Raw genomic sequence first — 19,301 nt, 5'->3', positions numbered from 1 at the left:
CTGGACATCTGAGAAAAATGTCTGAATCTGAATGCAAACACCAGACTTTCTGTGCCATTCAGTTGCTATGAATACAATTCAAACACTCCCTCCCTTCCAGAAGAAAAATCTAAGGCATAAAACATTATTACGACATGATTTATGTAAGTGACCTAATGGGACACTTAGTAAATTACAAGCACTCTAAATCCAAGCATATGGACACAATTAATTGTATAGTGGTGGGCCAGCTACACAATTCTGTGTCTTCAGGGCAGGTGACATGCTGCCACGCTGTCTAATAATCATTTTACTTATGCAACATTTTAGCAGAACAAATGTGTTGATTTATTTTAGGACCTGTTGTTCTCATAATTGGCATTTCACTAACATATACAAAAACTGAAAAAAAAAGCACAAATGTTCCAAATAATTTGCCATGAAAGTGCAAACTTGTAAGATTGAAACTTGATTGATCTTTTAGAGGGGGTGACTAGGTGTGTAGATGAGGGCAGTGCAGTTGATGTAGTCTACCTGGACTTCAGCAAGGCTTTTGGCAAGGTCCCGCATGGGAGACTGATCAAGAAGGAACCAGGGCAATTTGGAAAATTGGCTTTGTGGCAGGAGACAGAAGGTGATGTTGGGAGGTTATTTTTGTGACTGGAAGCGTGTGTCTACTGGTGTTCCACAGGAATCAGTGCTGGGCTGGCAGTTTGCAGCACATATTAATCATCAAGATGTGAATGTGAGGGGTATGATCAGCAAGCTTGCAGATGACATGAAAATTGGTGGTGTGATAAATAGCGAGACAGAAAGCCTTAGATTACAGGATGATATAGATGGGCTGGTCAGACTGGCAGAATGGAATTTAAAAATGTCCAGAGACTCTGCTTTCACCACCTTTTGAAGAAGAGAGTTTCAGAGACTCACGACACTCTGAGAGAAAAAAGTTATCCTCATCTCTTAAATGGGTGATTCCTGATTTTTAAACAATGACGGCGGCACGATGGCACAGTGGTTAGCACTGCTGCCTCACAGACCAGGGACCCGGGTTCGATTCCCGGCTTGGGTCACTGTCTGTGTGGAGTCTGCCCATTCTCCCTGTGTCTGCGTGGGTTTCCTCCGGGTGCTCTCGTTTCCTCCAACAGTCCAAAGATGTGCAGATTGGCCATGCTAAATTGCCCCTTAGTGTCAGGGGTACTAGCTAGGGTAAATGCATGGTGTTATGGGGATAGGGCCTGGGTGGGATTGTGGTCAGTGCAGACTTGATGGGCCAAATGGCCCCCTTCTACACTGCAGGATTCTATGATTCGATGACTAGGACTGGAGAATAATTGCTCTGAGAGACTGCATGATCTGTCCTGTGCCATTGAAGAGATTTGGGGCAGGCATTCTCCTGGCCCACTGCGCTGCTCAAGTTGGCCTCCTTGAACCCCAACCCCATGCCACCCTCAGCAGGCTGGGAGATATCAGCAGGGTGCTTGTAGCTGGGCAGTGCCAAAGTGGATGCATCCACTGCGCACTCTGCATTAAGTATTGGTGGAGTTGGGAGGGAGGGGGTGATCGGGGTTGGACGGGGGGGAGGGGATGATTGGGGATGGACGGTGGGGTCGGGCACAACATGGCGAGGGACGATCGAGGCTGGGCATGGGGAGGGGGGTCGCGATCGGGACTGGACATGGGGGTGTGTGTGGTCGGGCTGGCATGGGGTTGGGGTTCAAGGAGGCCAACGATCGATCGGTGGGGTGGGGGGTCCAGGGAAACAATTGGAAGGCTGGCGGTTAGAGGCTGGAGATGGGGGAGAGCCAGTGCACATGCGCCGATCTCCCCAGTGACAGATCAACGCATGTGCAGTGGCCCGCACAGCGCACCTCTTGGACGGGTTCAGGCTCTGCCGCCCCCACCCCCTCCCCCATCGGAGTTAATCGTGTTAAGGACTCTGTGATGCAGAGTCCCGGAGATTCATTCCATTCCGCTCACCCAAAAAACGGGCGGGAAAAACTCCCATCTATCTACCCGTTGGGTTTTCTTATTTGGGAGAATGACCCCCTTGGTATCCACAGACATCGATTTACTTTTAACTTTCGAGAATTGTATAACCACAGGCACACTGCACGGAACTTACCAGTCTTTGGAAAGGCTTCACCACTGTCATCACACAGCATTCTTTGGAATTTGAAACAAAAATAAAAATGCTGGAAATACTCACCAGGTCAGGTAGCATCTGTTGAGAGAAGTAGATGCAACATTTCAGTTCAACTACCTTTCATCAGAAGAGAAGGAAGTGAGAAATGTAAGAAATTTAAGCCGTTGGAGAGGGAGGGGCAGGAAGAACAAAATGGAAGGCCTGTAATTGGGTGGAAGCAGGAGAAATTAGCCAACTAAAGATTTCATGGTGCAAAAACCATAATGCCCATACCTATAGTACAGTATATTAAAGGTTATGTCCAGATGAGGTGTGAATGGCTAAATCGACTCACCTGATGAAGGAGCAGTGCTCCGAAAGCTCGTGATTCCAAATAAACCCATTGGGCTTTAACCTGGTGTTGTGAGACTTCTTACTGTGCCAATGGCTAAATGGCAGACATTTGAATGCAACATGAAGGGATAATGAAAGAGCCAAGCCAGCAAAAAAAAACCCCAAACAACCACAGTGGACAAGACGGAGGCAGAGGTTATGGTCAAAAGTTGTTGAACTCAATATTGCATCGATAAGGCTGCAGAGCATTGAGACAAAAAATTAGGCGATGTTCCTCGAGCTTGCACTGGGCTTCTTTGCAACAATGTAGCTCAAGGTCAGGAAGGTCAGCATGGGAGCAAAGTGGAGAATTAAAATCACAAATGACAGGAGGCTTGAGGTCGTGCTTGCGGACTGAATGGAGGTATTCTGCAAAGCAGTCACCCAGACTACCGTCTGTTCCACCCTGTGGAGAGGAGGCTATATTGTGAACAACAAATACTGTATATACTAAGTTGAAAGAAGCACAAGCAAATCAATGCTTCACCTGGAAGTGAGGTTTTTGGGTGGTGAGGTTTTGGATGGTGAGGAGGGAGGAGGTGAAAGGACAGGTGTTGCAACTCCCGTGTTTGCATGGATAGGCTCTGAAGGGAAGAGAGTGGATGTTGAGGGGTGATTGAGGAGTGGACAAGGATGTCTTGAGGAACTGTCCCTTCGGAATGCTATGAGAAGCGGGCGGGGAAAGACATGTTTGGTGGTGGCATCGCGCTGGAGGTGATAGAAAAGGCAGAGGATGAGTGTGGCGATAGGTGAGAATGAAGGGAACCCGATCAAGGCCCTGGAGAGAAGGTAAGGGGGAAGAGCGGAAGTGCATATAATGGTTTGGACACAGTGGAGGGCCTTGTCAACCATGCTGGGTGGGAATCTTCACCGGAAGCAAAAGAAAGACATATCAGAAGCATTGATGTGGAAGGTTCCAGAATCAGAACAGATCTGATTCAAATAGAGAAACTGAAAAAATGGGATGGAGTCCTTCTTCAGAATTTGCCTTGTAGGCTCAAAAACTACAAAAAAAGCAGATGTCATTCCTCCCACTCTGGCCAGCTAACCAGTATCTCCTCCATTCCATTTTCCCATCCCTCCCACTCTCCTTTGCACTCCAGCACCTCTGATCTTCTCTACCCCTGTACAGCTACAAAACCGGGACCCACCTAGCAGATATGTCTGGTCCACCAAAAACAGGACAAACTCAAACCAGCCAATTACCACCACATCAGCCTCCTCTCAACCATCAGCAAAATGATGGAAGGTGTTATTGACAGTGCTATCAAGCAGCATTTACACAGCAATAACTTGCTCACTGATGTTCAGTTTGCGTTCTGCCAGGGCCACTTAGCTCCTGATTTCATTACAGCCTTGGTCCAAATATAGACAAAAGAGCTGAACGCGAGAAGGAGGTGAGAGTGTCTGCCCTTGACATAAAGTCAGCATTTGACCAAGTGTGGCCTTGAGCAGCCCTGGCAAAATTTAAGTCAATGGGATTCAGGGGGAAAGCTCTCCACTGGTTGGAGTCGTTCCCAACAGAAGTTAAGGTGGTTGTGGTTGTTAGAGGTCAACCATCTCAGTTCCAGGACATCAGTGGAGAAGTTCCTCAGGCTAGTGTCCTAGGCCATTCATCTACAGCTGCTTCATCACTGACCCTCCTTCATCATAAGGTCAGAAGTGGGGATTTTCATTGAAGATGAAATGTTCAGTACCATTCGCAACTCATCAGATACGAAAGCAGGCTGAGTGCATACATAACAAGACCTGGTCAACTTTCATGTTTGGGCTGATAAGGGGCAAGACATTCATACCACACATATGCCAGGAAGTGACCTTCTCCAATGAGAGCCAAACAATCTCCCCTTGACATTCAGTGGTTTTACCATTTCTGAACCACCAACTATCAACATCCTCGGGGTTAACATTGATCGAAGGCTGAACAGGACCGGCCATATAAATACTGTGGTATAAGAGAAGCTCAGAGTGATTCCCTAAATCCAGTTACTATCTAAAAGGCACAAGTCAGGAAAGTGATGGAATACTCGATACTTTCCTGAAGGAGTGCAGCCCCAACAACACTCAAGAATCGCGACACCATCTAGGACAAAGTAGCCTGCTTGATCAGCACCCCTAGCACCAACATAACACTCAATCCCTCCACCACCAATGCACGGGGTGACAGTGTGTCCTACATACATGATACACTGCAGCAACTCATTATGGCTTATTTGAGAACAATTTCCAAACCTGCACTCTCTACCGTCTAGATGGACAAGAGAAGCAGACACAAGGGAACACCACCACCTTCAAGTTTCCCTCCAAGCCACTCACCATCCTTCACGGTCATTGTGTCAAAAGCCTGGAACTCCCTCCGTAACAGCACTATGGAGAGTACCTTCACCAGATGGTCTGTAGTGGTTCGAGAATGTGGCTCGCCACTATTTTCTCAAGGGCAGTTAGGGATGAGCAATAAATTCTGGCCTAGCCATCAATGCCCACATCCTGTAAAGAAATCATTTAAAAACTTTCCGACCTCCCACCCACACCTTGATTCTTCCAGTCTCTGCACCCTGCCCCTTCCACGCTTTCTGATCCCTCCCAGCCCTCTGGCCTCCAATCTTCCTACATCTTGGTTTTTCTCATCTTGCCCTTCCTCCTCTCTCCCAGCTGGCATTTGGCCTCCACACTTGACAAGTGGTCTAACTCTCAATCTATAAAGTTTATTTATTAGTCACAAGTAAGGCTTACATTAACATTGCAATGAAGTTACTGTGAAATTACCCTAGTTGCCACACTCCGGTGGCTGTTCAGGTCAATGCACCTAACCAGCACGTCTTTCAGACTGTGGGAGGAAACTGGAGCACCCGGAGGAATCCCGCGCAGACACGGGGAGAAGGTGCAAATTCTACACAGACAGTGACCCAAGCTGGGAATCGAACCAGGGTCCCTGGCGCTGTGAGGTAGCGGTGCCATCATGCCACCGTAGTAGGCTGTATCTGGGAAACAAAGGCAAAAGATGTCAATCAGGTCCCGCTATTGAAGAGTGGTAGAGCCAAGAGGAATGCCGAGAAAACTGTCCCCTATCACTCGCCCCCCCCACTCCCTTCCATCTTCATTAATCTTAGGGTTGGAGTTATATTTTCTAATTCTAATGTCCAACTGAGTGTACAGGATAATGATCATACTGGATACAACAGCTTGTATTCAATGTAGTGATCACAAACATTCGCTCATCTTCACCCATTACTCCTCAACACAACCATCAGCGAACAAACTATTTATCTTTTATGTTGTTATCGATTCCTTGCTATGAATAACTGGGCTACCACATTTGCCTACATAATAACACTACCAATGCTTCACCAGTCATTTACTGTCTGTGAAATGCTTCAAGATCTTCTAAGAATGTGACACGCACAACATCAATTCATTTTTCTCTTTTTCAGTTTTCAATCTTTCGGACAAAGGATGGAAAAGCTATCTAGTGAGATGAGGCTAAAGGTATCAGCATACAAGAAATGAATTAACAAAATGTAGTCTTCTGCTGAAATATGAGCGTTTTTCATATCACTCCTCATAACTTTCAAATTTGAAATTTTGAAACGTGAAGCTATTGGAAACGTTTCTCTTTAAATTCCTCATTGCATAAATGTAGCCATTATGTGACTGAGGGAGGCCATTTGGCCCATTGTGCTGGCTGTCCCGAGGAGGAATTCACCTAGTTTCACTACCCCATCTTCTTGATGTTCCAGACTTGAATCTGCTGCACACTATCCAAGTGTTACTTTTCCCTGTTAACAGCCAGGAAGCTAAAAGCTTTAATCCCTACCCTTCCCTCAGTCCTGTGTGTGGACAGTTGAGTTGTGGAGTTGACGAATAAAGGTGTCATTTACAATAGGAAATTACCATCTTGGTATCTCTGGTAGCTGCTAGTTTTTCTACCCTTCAGAATTTTTGTTTCAGTAGGGTGACTCTCATTCTTCGAAACTACAATGAGTTAAATCTCCAACATGCTCAGTCTTTCCTCATAAGACAACCACTTCATCCCAGGAATCAGCCTCATGAACCTGCTCCGAACTGCTTACAAAGAAATGTATATGCCTCCTTAGGTAAGGAGACTTATACTGTCCACAGTACTCTCGGCGTGGTCTCATTAATGCCTTGTACAGTTGTAACAGAATTTCCTTACTTCTGTACTCTATCCCCCTTGCAATAAAGGCCAACATTTCATTTGCCTTCCTAATTATTTGCTGTAGCTGCAAGCTGATTAAAGTATTAGGACTCCTGTACCTCAGCATTCTGTGGTCTCTTTCCGTTGAGACCAGTGGTTCCCAAACTTTTTTCACTAGGCCGCACTTTCGGAATAAAAATTTGCTCACGCCACACCAAATTTTTTTTTTATTAATAAGAAATACATTCAAAAACAAAAAAAACCAACTCCTAGCAGTGCTTGATTCATAACATAGAACACAACTACTTTATAATATGATCATGGGACATCCAGAAAGTATAAAACAATGCTTGTTTAAACCATGTTTAAATGTTTCTTTGATTGTCCTTGAATCTTCCTGCCACACTTGCCATCCTCTCTCGCCGCACCAGTGTGGTGCGCCGCAACCTTTGGGAACCACTGGTTTAGACAGTATTCTCCTTTTCAATTCTTCCTGCCAAAGTACACCAACTCCCAATTTCCCACACTATACTCGAATTGCCAAATATTTGCATACTTACTTAACCTATCTATATCACTTTGCAAAGTCTTTGTATCCTCCTCACAATTTGCGTTCCTACGTATCTGTGCCATCAGCAAATTCAGCTACAATACAAACAAGTCGTTGTAAATGTTTGAAGCTTCAGAACTGATCCCTGTGGAACTTCACTGTTTGCCAACTTGAAAATACTCATTTATCCCAACTCCCTGTTTCTGTTAGTTAGTCAGTTGTCTATCCGTGCTAATATATCACCCCCAACATAAAGAGCTCTAATCTTGTGATGTAATCTTTAATATTGCATCTTACTGAATGCCTTTTGGAAGAGAATTGTTACATTTGTGGTTTTCTGATCAAGGATCAAGGGCTTCATCAAGGAGTCTATGGAGGGAGGCAATGGTGCAGTGGTATGGTCACTGAACTAGTAATGCAGAGACAAGGGATAATGCGCTGGGGACCCAGGTTCGAATCCCACCATAGCAGATGGTGAAATTTGAATCCAAAATAGTGCTGCCTCACAGTGCCAGGGTCCCGGGTTCAATTCCAGCCTCGGGTCAACGTCTGTGTGGAGTTTGCACATTCTCCCTGTATCTGCGTGGGTTTCCTCCATATGCTCCGGTTTCTTCCCACACTCCAAAGGTGTGCGGGTTAGGTTGATCGACCATGCTAAATTGCCTCTTAGTGTCAGGGGGAACTAGCAACGTAAAAAATGGGGTTACAGGGTGGGATTGTTGTTGGTGCAGGCTCAATGGGCCAAATTGCCTCCTTCTGCACTGTAGGGATTCTATGAAAGCCTCCAAACCCCACTACCTCATGGTACGTTCTGCTCCAGATCCCCAACAATCTATGAATCAAGATTTTACATTGTTACTCACACGTAGACCCACGCTAGAAACTTTCAACGTGTTGTCCTCAAAAGAAGGGCAGAAAACAATCTATATGGCATAACCATTTTGGGTCCAGTAGCTGTGGAGCACAGCCAATGGCTGACTGACAACTACTTTCTATCCGCAAGGAAATTGTTCTCTGCCAATTAACTTTAATACATGATTAGAGCTTCTCTCACCCAGCTGTATGTGTGGAAGCATCTGCCTTATCAAATCATTACAGAATACTCATAAAAAGTCAGTGACAGTGTAGTTCTGCAACCCTAAAGGAATTGCACATTGCTTGGCTTTGCTACAATCAAATCAAGGATGCAGGCACTTTCACATCAATGCACGGCAGAAACAGCTTTCCATCGACAGTAAAATAAGAGTTTAACGGCAACTTTGTATTTTTAATGTTTCTGGCAACATGTGGACATAAGCCTGGCTGCATTGTCCAAAAGGACTTTTTTCTGAGCAGAGGAATGAGATATGGCGCTGCCAAAAGCAGTTGTTAGCCTCAAAATTCACAGAAAATCATACTTTAATACCATTGAGAAAATTGCAGCTAATCAATAAAATGGAATAAGCCCATTATAAAACTCAGCAAATAATGGAGATGTACAGAGTAAGAAGGCATAGCCTTAAAATTAAAGCTAGCTTGCTCAGATATGATGCCAAAACGTCCTTTTTCCACACAAAATCTGGCTCCCAAAAAAGTTACTTAGTAAATCCAAAAAGAAACAAAATTGAGTCCTGAATTTTCACACAGATGGAGAGCCTTTCCATTGCAACAAACATGGTGTTGGACACCCAAATAGAAAAGTCTCGACCCTGAACCCGGCCCCTGCCACTTATTGCTGGAGGCAGGCATGGGGCCAGGGTGGCATTTGGACATGTGTGTTTCACAGAGGCAACTGCCCATGGAAAACTGCAGATGCCCCCATTCAGCCTGACTTCTGTCACTAGGACTGGGAAGTATGACTTACTTTTTATTCATTCATGGGACATGGGCATCGCTGGCTGGCCAGCATTTATTGCCCATCCCTAGTTGCTCTTGTTCAGAGGGCAGTTGAGAGTCAACCACATTGCTGTAGCTCTGGAGTCATATGTAGGCCAGACCAGGTACGAACAAGATTTCCCTCCCTAAAGTACATTATTGAACCAGATGGGTTTTTCTGACAATCAACAATGGTTTCATGGTCATCAGTAGATTCTTAATTCCAGATTTATTTTTTAATTTAATTCAAATTTCACCATCTGCCGTGGTGGGAGTCGAACCCCGGTCCCCAGAACATTAGCTGAGTTTCCGGATTAATAGTCTAGTGATAAAACGACTAGGCCATCGCCTCCCGGCTTGCAAATTCGGCCAGGTAGAAGCTGGTCTGAACTTTGCCGAGTTCATAGAATCCCTACACTGCAGAAGGAGGCCATTTAGCTCATCGAGTCTGCACTGACTCTCCGACAGAGCATCTTACCCAGGCCCAACCCCTGCCCTATCCCCGCAACCCCACACGTTTACCCTGGTACTCCCCCTAACACTCGGGACACTTCGGGGCAATTTAACATGACCGATCCACCTAACCTACACATCTTTGGACTGTGGAAGGTAACCAGAAGGTAACCAGAAGGTAACCGGAGGAAACCCACGCAGACATGGAGAGAACATGCAGACAGACAGTGCCCAAGCCAGGAATCGAACCCAGGTCCAGAGTGCTGAGAGGCAGCAGTGCTAACCACTGTGCCACCATGCCACCCAATGGCTAGGGTACAATCCTGTTGAAGTGTAGGGACCCCTCTGTAAAACACAGGAAAGTTGCTGCAAAGGGCACAGAAATTGCGAAAACAATTACCAAGCATTTGGCTTTAACCCAAGGACGGTGGGACAATTGATTGGCAAAGCAAAAACTTCTTCCTCCTAAAGACTCAGGTACCCAGGTGTCAGGAACAAGAACATAGAACATAGAACATTACAGCGCAGTACAGGCCCTTCGGCCCTCGATGTTGCGCCGACCAGTGAAACCAATCTAAAGCCCCTCTAATCTACACTATTCCAATATCATCCATATGTTTATCCAATAACCATTTGAATGCTCTTAATGTTGACGAGTCCACTACTGCTGCAGGCAGGGCATTCCACGCCCTTACTACTCTCTGAGTAAAGAACCTACCTCGAACATCTGTCCTATATCTCTCACCCCTCAATTTAAAGCTATGTCCCCTCGTGTTATCCATCACCATCCGAGGAAAAAGGCTCTCACTATTCACCCTATCTAATCCTCTGATCATCTTGTATGCCTCTATTAAGTCACCTCTTAACCTTCTTCTCTCTAACGAAAACAACCTCAAGCCCCTCAGCCTTTCCTCATACGATTTTCCTACCATACCAGGCAACATCCTGGTAAATCTCCTCTGCACCCTTTCCAACACTTCCACATCCTTCCTATAATGCGGCGACCTGAACTGTACGCAATACTCCAAGTGCGGCCGCACCAGAGTTTTGTACAGTTGCAACATGACCTCCTGGCTCCGAAACTCAATCCCTCTCCCAATAAAAGCTAACACACCGTACGCCTTCTTAACAACCCTATCAACCTGGGTGCCAACTTTCAGGGATCTATGCACATGGACACCCAGATCCCTCTGTTCATCCACACTACCAAGTATCTTACCATTAGCCCAGTACTCTGTATTCCTGTTACTCCTTCCAAAGTGAATCACTTCGCACTTTTCCGCATTAAACTCCATTTGCCACCTCTCAGCCCAGCTCTGCAGCTTATCTATGTCCACTTCCCTCCGCACTGTCTACAACAAGAAAGTGCCAGTGAAGGGAGCATTGCGTATTGTGCCAAAGAAGAAACAACATGGGCTTGTCACTTTCACACAATGGTGCCATAAAGGAAATTTAACCTGACCAGCTTGATGCCAGTGCGAGGGCATAAGGGCACAGGGTAGAGGCAGCATCTTTCACAGCAGGAAAGAGGAGGACGATGACGACAAGCATGGTGCAGCACGGTGGCACAGTGGTTAGCACTGCTGCCTCACAGCACCAGAGACCCGGGTTCAATTCCCATTTGGGGCACTGTGTGAACAGAGTCTGCATGTTCTCCCCGTGTCCGCGTATGTTTCCTCCCATAGTCCAAAGATGTGCAGGTTAAGATAATTGGCCATAGTAAATTGCCTCTTAGTGTCAGGGGGATTATCAGGGCAAATAGGTGAGTTGCGGGAAGAGGGTCCAGTGGGATTGTTGTCAGTGCAGACTTGATGGGCCAAATGGTCTCTTTCTGCACTGTGGGGACTTTATGTTTCTATGAACCAGGTTTCAACCTCTGGGAAGACTGTACCAACCTCAGAGATTATACCTTAAAATGAGGGAAAACCAATGCTAGAGACAGCTGAGGTTAAGCCAACAAATTGTCACCGACAAATGTGGCCACATTATGAACCACAGTCTGTCCATCATCACACCCTGACGCTGGCTGTACAGGGTTGCTGTGACTCTCAATGTTTATGCATCAGGCTTTTTCCAGGGTGCAGTAGCAGACTTGTCTGGAATCTCCCAGTCAGCAGCATCAAGGCAATAACTGGTGCCAGGATTTCTTGTGTGGGGGAGAGCACATTCATTCCCCCATTGCACTGGCATCTCAGACACAGAGATCCACAGCTTTTCACACTCAGGTACAGGGGGTAAATGATTGCACCCTTGGCACCATAAAGACACCAAATCAGCACATGGACACCTTCATCAATCAAAAGTCCTTCCACTCATTCAATGTCATAGAATCCTTACTGTGCAGAAGAGACCATTCAGCCCATCAAGTATACACCAACTGTCTGACAGAGTATCTTACCCAGACCCTCACCCCTGCCCCATCCCTGCAACCCCACGTATTTATCATGGCTAATCCATCTATCTACACATCGTTAAACACTAAGGGGCCGATTTTACCAAATCGGGACTAAGTGCCGGGTCCGGTCGTCAAACGGATCCGTGCCCGGCAGCCGCGCTCCAGCGCGCCCATGCACCTTTTTTCGGCGCCGATCTATTGGGCGGGGCTTAGCGCTGTTGGAGCGGCCAGAGCTCCAACTGCGCATGTACAGTTCAGAACAGACCGCAGGCAGCGCGCCCGGAAGCGAAAGGTAAAGCAGAGAGGATGAAAGGAATTCCTTTTGGAGGATAATGTCCACGTTATAATCACAGGAACTAAAAACCTGACAGTCCAAAATCTGGGATAATATTACAGGACAGGGATGGGGGGATATACATTTTGAAATATCCCAGATTTTGGACTGTCAGGTTTTTAGTTCCTGTGATTTGGACATTATCCTCCAAAGGGAATTCCTTTCATCCTCTCTGCTGTCTGTGCTGCTTTACCTTTCCCTGGGAGGGGGGGCAGGGATGGAGAAGGGGAGTGACGTGTCTGCCCCGGGGAGGGGTGGGGGGGGGGATCCCTTCTCCGATCCCTCCTCCGGTGGGGAGGAGGGATAAGCCGCAGACTGGCAGCGCCCCCACCCCCCCCACCCCCAAGGGCAGACACGTCACTCCCTTTCTCCATCCCCCCCGCCCCCCCCCCAAAGACAGAGCAAGGCCAGGAACGTGCAGGAGGCTGTCGACGGACTGCAGATCGGAAGGATGGTGGAGGGAGACCAGCGATCAAGCTAGGTCGGGGGTGTGCCTTCCAGGGGGGTCCGATCGCTGGGGGTGGGCTGCCGGGATGGTTTGTGGGGGTGGTCCGCGAAGGATGGTCGGGGGGGATTGGCTTCGGCGGTTCCCCTGTTGAATTGGTGCCCCATTCGGACTTTTATTTAGCAGGTCGTTTAATGCGCGGACGCAAAATGGGCCGCAACCTGGTAAAGTCGGATTCGTCGGTAAAGTTGGGCGCGAGCTTCATTAAGTCATTTAAATGCATGCAAATGCATTTAAATCGCCGTGCCGGCCGATTCGGGCGCGCGCCAGACCCGCGCCCAGATCAGGGCTCGGTAAAGACGCGATCTGCCATGAGTCGGGTGCAGATCGCGTTTTAGGCCCAATGCCCAACTTTACTGTGATTTCGCGCCCGAAAACGGGCACCCAGAGGAAACCCATGCAGACACTTGGAGAATGTGCAAACTCCATACAGACAGCAGCATCAATTATGAACTCTGTGTCATTGTGTGTGTGGTGTTCCTGTATTATATAAAGAAGTTATTTATTCATCTTGATAATGTCGCTTGGTCCTTTGATGCCTTGGTTGAGTGTTTGAGTGACTCTATAAATTGTTTGGCCAATCTGTTTATAAATGAATGGTATGGAGCCGACTTGATGTGTTGTATACCATTTCCTTTCAAGTAGATTTAGAATTCCTTGGAATTGAACTGTGTCCCATTGTCACTTTCCAGTCTACCAAATTCAGCAAACATTTAATCCAGCCTCTCAATATTTTGTTCAGCTGTCATGGATTTCACGATCACTACTTCTAGCCATTTTGAATGTGCATCAACAATTCCCAAAAACACGTGTCCCTCTATTGGACCAGCGTAATCTATGTGTATTTGTTGCCATGACAGTTTTGGTCATTTTCAAGGATGAAAGGATTGTGGAGGTGGAAGGTTTCTTAGTTTTGTACAAGACTGACATCCCACTCTCTCTTTGACTTGGGTATCTAACCCTGGCGACCAAAAACAACTGTACTAGTTCCTTAATTCTCACCACACCCACATGTCCCTCATGTAGGCACGGAAGAATAATCACTCAGATTCCACATAATAAAGCTTCACTCTGGACACTCAACTCAAGCCTTCTTGTGATGTAATGCTTGAATTCTGGATTTTTATGATGCATTTCTGTCATTGTTCCTTTTGGGACCAACACTATAACCTTCACTGGATAATTTCTTGTGTCTTTCTGCACTTGAGATGAAGTCACTGGTACATTACCCACTTGTGAGGAATATAGAATGTTGATGACATTTTCTTCAGGTTCTTACTTGATTTGTAACAGCAATCTTGACAAAGCATCAGCATTTGTTGCTCTGACTGACGATATTTAATATTGTAGACATGTGCCGACAATATCAAAGATCATCTCTGTAACCTACTTGGTGCTAAAGAAGACATACCGTTATTCAGCCTGAAGATTGCCATCAAGGATCAATGATCTGTCAACAGTGTAAAATGACACCCATAAAGCTATTGATGAAATTTTCTTACTCCAGATATAATACCCAAAGCTTCTTTTTCCAGCTGAGCATAATTTGTTTCTGCATTAGTGAGAGTTTGTGAAGCAAAAGCTATCTGTCTCTCTTCTCCCGATGTACGAGAGGACCACAGCCCATTTTTTAATACGCATCCTAGTAGCCCACTCCATGCCTCCGCACTATTTCCAGGGTCATCGCCACGCATGCCATCACACCCCAACCCTGTCACAACCCCCATCCCGGACCAAAATTCAGAAATTCTGGGACACTTTTATAGAAGTTGGATTCACCCAGCTGAGAATTCTCCCAGCTCTACGATCCCGGCACGGGAGTGAAAAGTTCACGTTTTGTTAGTTAAGTGTATTAAATGTTGCAGGTTAAAACAGGTAGAAGGATCAAAGATAAAAGCAAATTACTACAGATGCAGGAGTCGGAACTGCTAAGGTTTTCCAGCATTTTCTGTTTTAATTTTAGGAGGATTAAAGATCCTGATTGGATAGCAGAGGCTCAAGGGGCTGAATGGCCTTTTACTGTTCCTATTTTCCTATAGTCCTCAATCCCCTCCAAATCCATCGTCTATTTTGGTTTGCATTAATATAAGAGAATAAACATTTCTCTATATATCCATGTGTCATGGTTTTACCTATAAATCTAGACAATAATCAACTTACCTCGCAGTAAAATTAATTGGTAAAGTAATAGTAAATAAACATTTATGTGCTGTGTTAACAACCAGCAAGACTGATCGGATCCTCTTGCCAGCTGCTACTCCTCTGAAGTGCTATTAATTTTATTCTTGACTGTCAAGTAATTTATTTAAGTCAAAGATGTGCTTTCATTAGCGGTGCACCACGTCACATTACGTTCCGAAATGGAGGTAAGATTTATGATCAGTTTGTTCTGCTGTCTTTTATGAGAAAAATAAATTGGTTCTGCTGTGGCCAAGATCTGCGCACTAAATGTTCAGATAATTTACTATACTCAGAAAGATCACTGTGTTACAATAACGTTTTATTGTCAATCATAATGCAAGAGATTAGAATAAATGTCTCCCTCGCTTGCAGTAAATTTAAACTATTGTCTTGTTAGCCTTGTACGAATAAATCACGTAATCAATTCTATGGTTATCCATTGCTCACAACTCTTACAAGGGTGTTGCTTGTTAACCTTTTATTCTGAAATTGTAGATTATTTGATGGTGAACAAAATTTAAACAGCATTTTAAATCTAATTGTGTAATAGAAGACTAATCGGTTGCAAACTCAAACTTAAAACAATGCTACACCAGAAATGTTGGGCAGAATTCTCCCAAAAAAATTCTAAGTGTTGAATTTGTGGGAAAACTGGAGTAATTCACGCTGTTTTTTTCAGTGGGAGTTCACACTAGAATCTCCCACACTCTGTACAATGCAGAGGCCATCAGTGTAAATCTCATTAGATTTCGGGAGGGCAGGGGGTGCTATTCTTGCCCAGGAGGCTGAAACCAGCGGATCTCAGCGTATGCACAGTGACCCAGAACTGTCAGCTTCCAATTCGCTGGCCAGCCCAGGACCCCCACAGTGCTGCCCCCCCAACACCCCCCCCCTGCCCCCCCTGCCCCCCCCCCCCCCCCGCCCCACAGCCCGATTGTGCCCCCTACCCCGACCATTCCCGGGCTAGTGCCGACCCCCCCCCCCCCCCCCCCCCGCCCCCCGCCCCCATCCCGGACAGCCTTGATCTCCAGACCCCCCCAACATTAACCACCCCCCCAGCAGTACCAATCCCCCTAGCAGCAGGCTGACACTCACCCACATGCAGACTCACCCTGGAAGACCCCACCCTCAGCAGACACACCCCGGGCCGGCCCAATTGCTGGCTTCCCTCCTGTCCCCATCGATCCCAATGGCAGAGTGACAGTAGGACTCCCTCCACCCCCACTGTTTGCCCCCTAGGCCCCACCCCCACAGGCCCCGCCCCATATTCCCCACTCCCTGGCCACTGCGCCCTGCCCGGTGGGGCACCCCAACACTGATCAACCCCCTGGAGGGGCCCCGATTGACCCCCCCTACACTCCAGCGGGGTCGGGCTGCCAGCTCCCTGAAAGTGGGGAGCACTCTGAACCCCGCTGGAGTGAAATACCCTGGCGGGTTGGGAGAGGCTAGCGGACCCGGAAAATTCAGTTCCGGGCCCGCTAATTACATGAAAAATAGATTCAAATAAGACTTGAATCAGTTACCTGCTCTTCCCTTTGGTTTTCAGCGTGGATCTGATGGCACCAGAAATCCGGCACTGGGAGATGCGCGCGCGACGGGAACTCATGCGCGAATCCTGCGCATGCTGGGCCGTGAGATTCTCCCACCCTGCTGCGCAAGAAAATTAACGCAGCGGGGTGGGAGAATCACCCCCTTTCACCCAGCACAGGCTGAGACGAGAAAATTCAGCCCAATTACTGCTTCTGAGAATCGAATCTCTCCAAATATCAGTGTGTATTTGGTTTAGAATTTGACTAACTGTGATATTGTTGGCTTTGGAAGAGATCAACCTTGTTATATCTGCCTAGCACTTGTATTTTGACAGCGCTGAGGCCTGTGGAGCCCTATAAACATGTGCACAAATCTCAATCAATTCAATGCAATATGAACACAGGGTGAGCAATAGCCACTGCCGACCTGGTCAGCTTTTCATGGTCGGAAGAAGGATTGAATGGAATGAAAAGGAATATTTTGCAATGGAAAAGAAGTAATACCTATCAACGTCACACAGTTTAGAAAAGACAGGATATATCATTATCTGTAAATTAATAATTTGAATATTTTGAATGAAGTAAAAGCACTGCAGGTAATTCCCAGAAGCAAGAACACAGTTCAGACCAGTATTCTTATTTTCCACTTTTTACTGGTGTTCTATTTTGAAGTATCCAATACCAGTTCAGATCAGTATTCTTATTTTCCCATTTTTTCCTTCTGGGTAGGTGACCGTGATTTTAGTTTTTATTTATTCAATCATGCCATGTGGGTGTCGCTGGCTGCGCCAGCATTTATTGCCCATCCCTAATTGCCCTTGAAACTGAGTGGCATGCTCGGCCAATTCAGAAGGCAGCTGAGAGTCAACCCAACCACATTGCTGTGGCTCTGGAGTCACATGTAGGCCAGACCGGGTAAAAATGGCAGATTTCCTTCCCTAAAGGGCATTAGTGAACCAGATGGGTTTTTCCGACAATCGACAATGGTTTCATGGTCATCAGTAGATTTTTAATTCCAGATGTTTAAAATTAAATTCAAATTCCACTATCTGCCGTGGCGGGATTTGAACCCGGGTCCCCAGAACATTAGCTGAGTTTCTGGATTAACAGTCTAGCGATAATACCACAAGGCCATCACCTCTGTTAAAATACTTTTTCTTTCCTCCTGCACCGCGAAACAAAAGATAATGAAAAGTATGCATCAAGATCTTCAAAAAGATCACTTTGCCATCTACTGGCTCACAGGACTAAGTTGTTCCAAATTAATGTTCAGGGTTATTATTTATTTAGCTATCATTTAATTTGCAGAATAATTTGATTACAACGATCCATTTGGTTTTTATTAAAAATGTTTCCCAAAAGCGAAAGAGAGAAATTACTTGTGACAAAAGAATATGCACATCTCATTGAAACGGGCTTTTCAAAGGGCATTAGGAAAACAACTACTTCTTTCAACAAAAACTTAAGACACAGCTGATTAAAATATTCAGTATACGGCCCGCAAAAACAAGTGTTGGGAAATATTCCAACCCTGATACAATAGATGAGATTGGGCAGAATTGTTACAATAATTTCATTCTATACTAACCTTCTACGTGAACCCAACTGCCAAATTAATCAGTAGATTCAGTTATAAGTGTGATGGTGAATCACATTAAGTTGTTCTTTGATGTGGCAGATGGTATTTCCATTGTCATGATAATCAGTACTAAATAATGTATAAAAAGGAAAGCTGTTGTGCTTATTGCCACCATACTTGTAGACTAATATATGTGCATCTTTTAATTATTCACATGCTGCTATGGCAACTTTCAGTATTACTGGGAGGGATTGGAAAGGATGGTCACAAACTTTTAAACTTGTCCTAAACTTTATCCCACATCAAACGGAAAGCAAAACCAAGAACACTTTTGCATAAGGTGTTTGGCTCTGGGATATATTAAGATATTCGGAACAAGATTAACTGGTTTAACGTTACCTCAAAGTGACAGCTAACTTCCGCAAGACACAGGTTTTATTTTCATAAGTTTGGGCGGGATTTTACGGCCTCGTTCATCCTGAAAACGTAAAATCCTGCCCGAGGTCAACGGACCTTTCCATGGTCCGCTCTCGCCCGCTCTGATTCCCGTGGCGGGCGCAATGGTTTGTTACAATTTGGCCCTCTGGTTATTCTTTTTTTAGACTCTTGTTTAATGCAAAAGTTAGCTGGTGTAGTGAAGCACCATACTTCATTTGAATCAAAACCCGAGCTTACGTGCAGAATACACGAGATAGTGTTGCCAAGGGTGAGCAATGATCCTCTTCTTGCTGTTGTAGTTTACACAGCGAATCATACATCTGCTCCAGATCTGGCAGACCCAGTGAAAAATAATAATCCACTCCAATGTACAAATGCGCAATCTCGTAAAATAAGAATGTAAAGCAGCAAGAATGAATCAACAAATAAAATTAACTTGACATTACCTGTTCCAAAATAATTAAAGTTCCAAGCACTAATTCACTTTAATAACTTGTGACATAAACGTACATATGAAATGGAGTTTCTATTCGATACAGACCCATAGCGTAGCACATTAAAACAAGTGGATAATCACCTGGCTTTTGTGTCTCATTTTGCTTTAATATCTAAGCTAGAAAGGCAAAAAGCAAGATGTTATTGGATGAGAAGTTCATTTGCGTAGCATCACTTCTAACGCTCCACTGATATTATTGAACAATGTCATAAAGGCTGCATGGCTCGTGGTACTGTCTGCACCTGGGGAATTGAGGTAAGTTTGCATAGCGTCACCAGAAACAGCATTATGCATTTTGTTTCCCCCTCTGTGCCGTATTTTACAGTCTCCTGTG

Source organism: Mustelus asterias, chromosome 12 (genome assembly GCF_964213995.1).
Source record: "Mustelus asterias chromosome 12, sMusAst1.hap1.1, whole genome shotgun sequence".
Lineage (NCBI taxonomy): Eukaryota > Metazoa > Chordata > Chondrichthyes > Carcharhiniformes > Triakidae > Mustelus > Mustelus asterias.
This window is presented reverse-complemented; position numbering follows the sequence as displayed.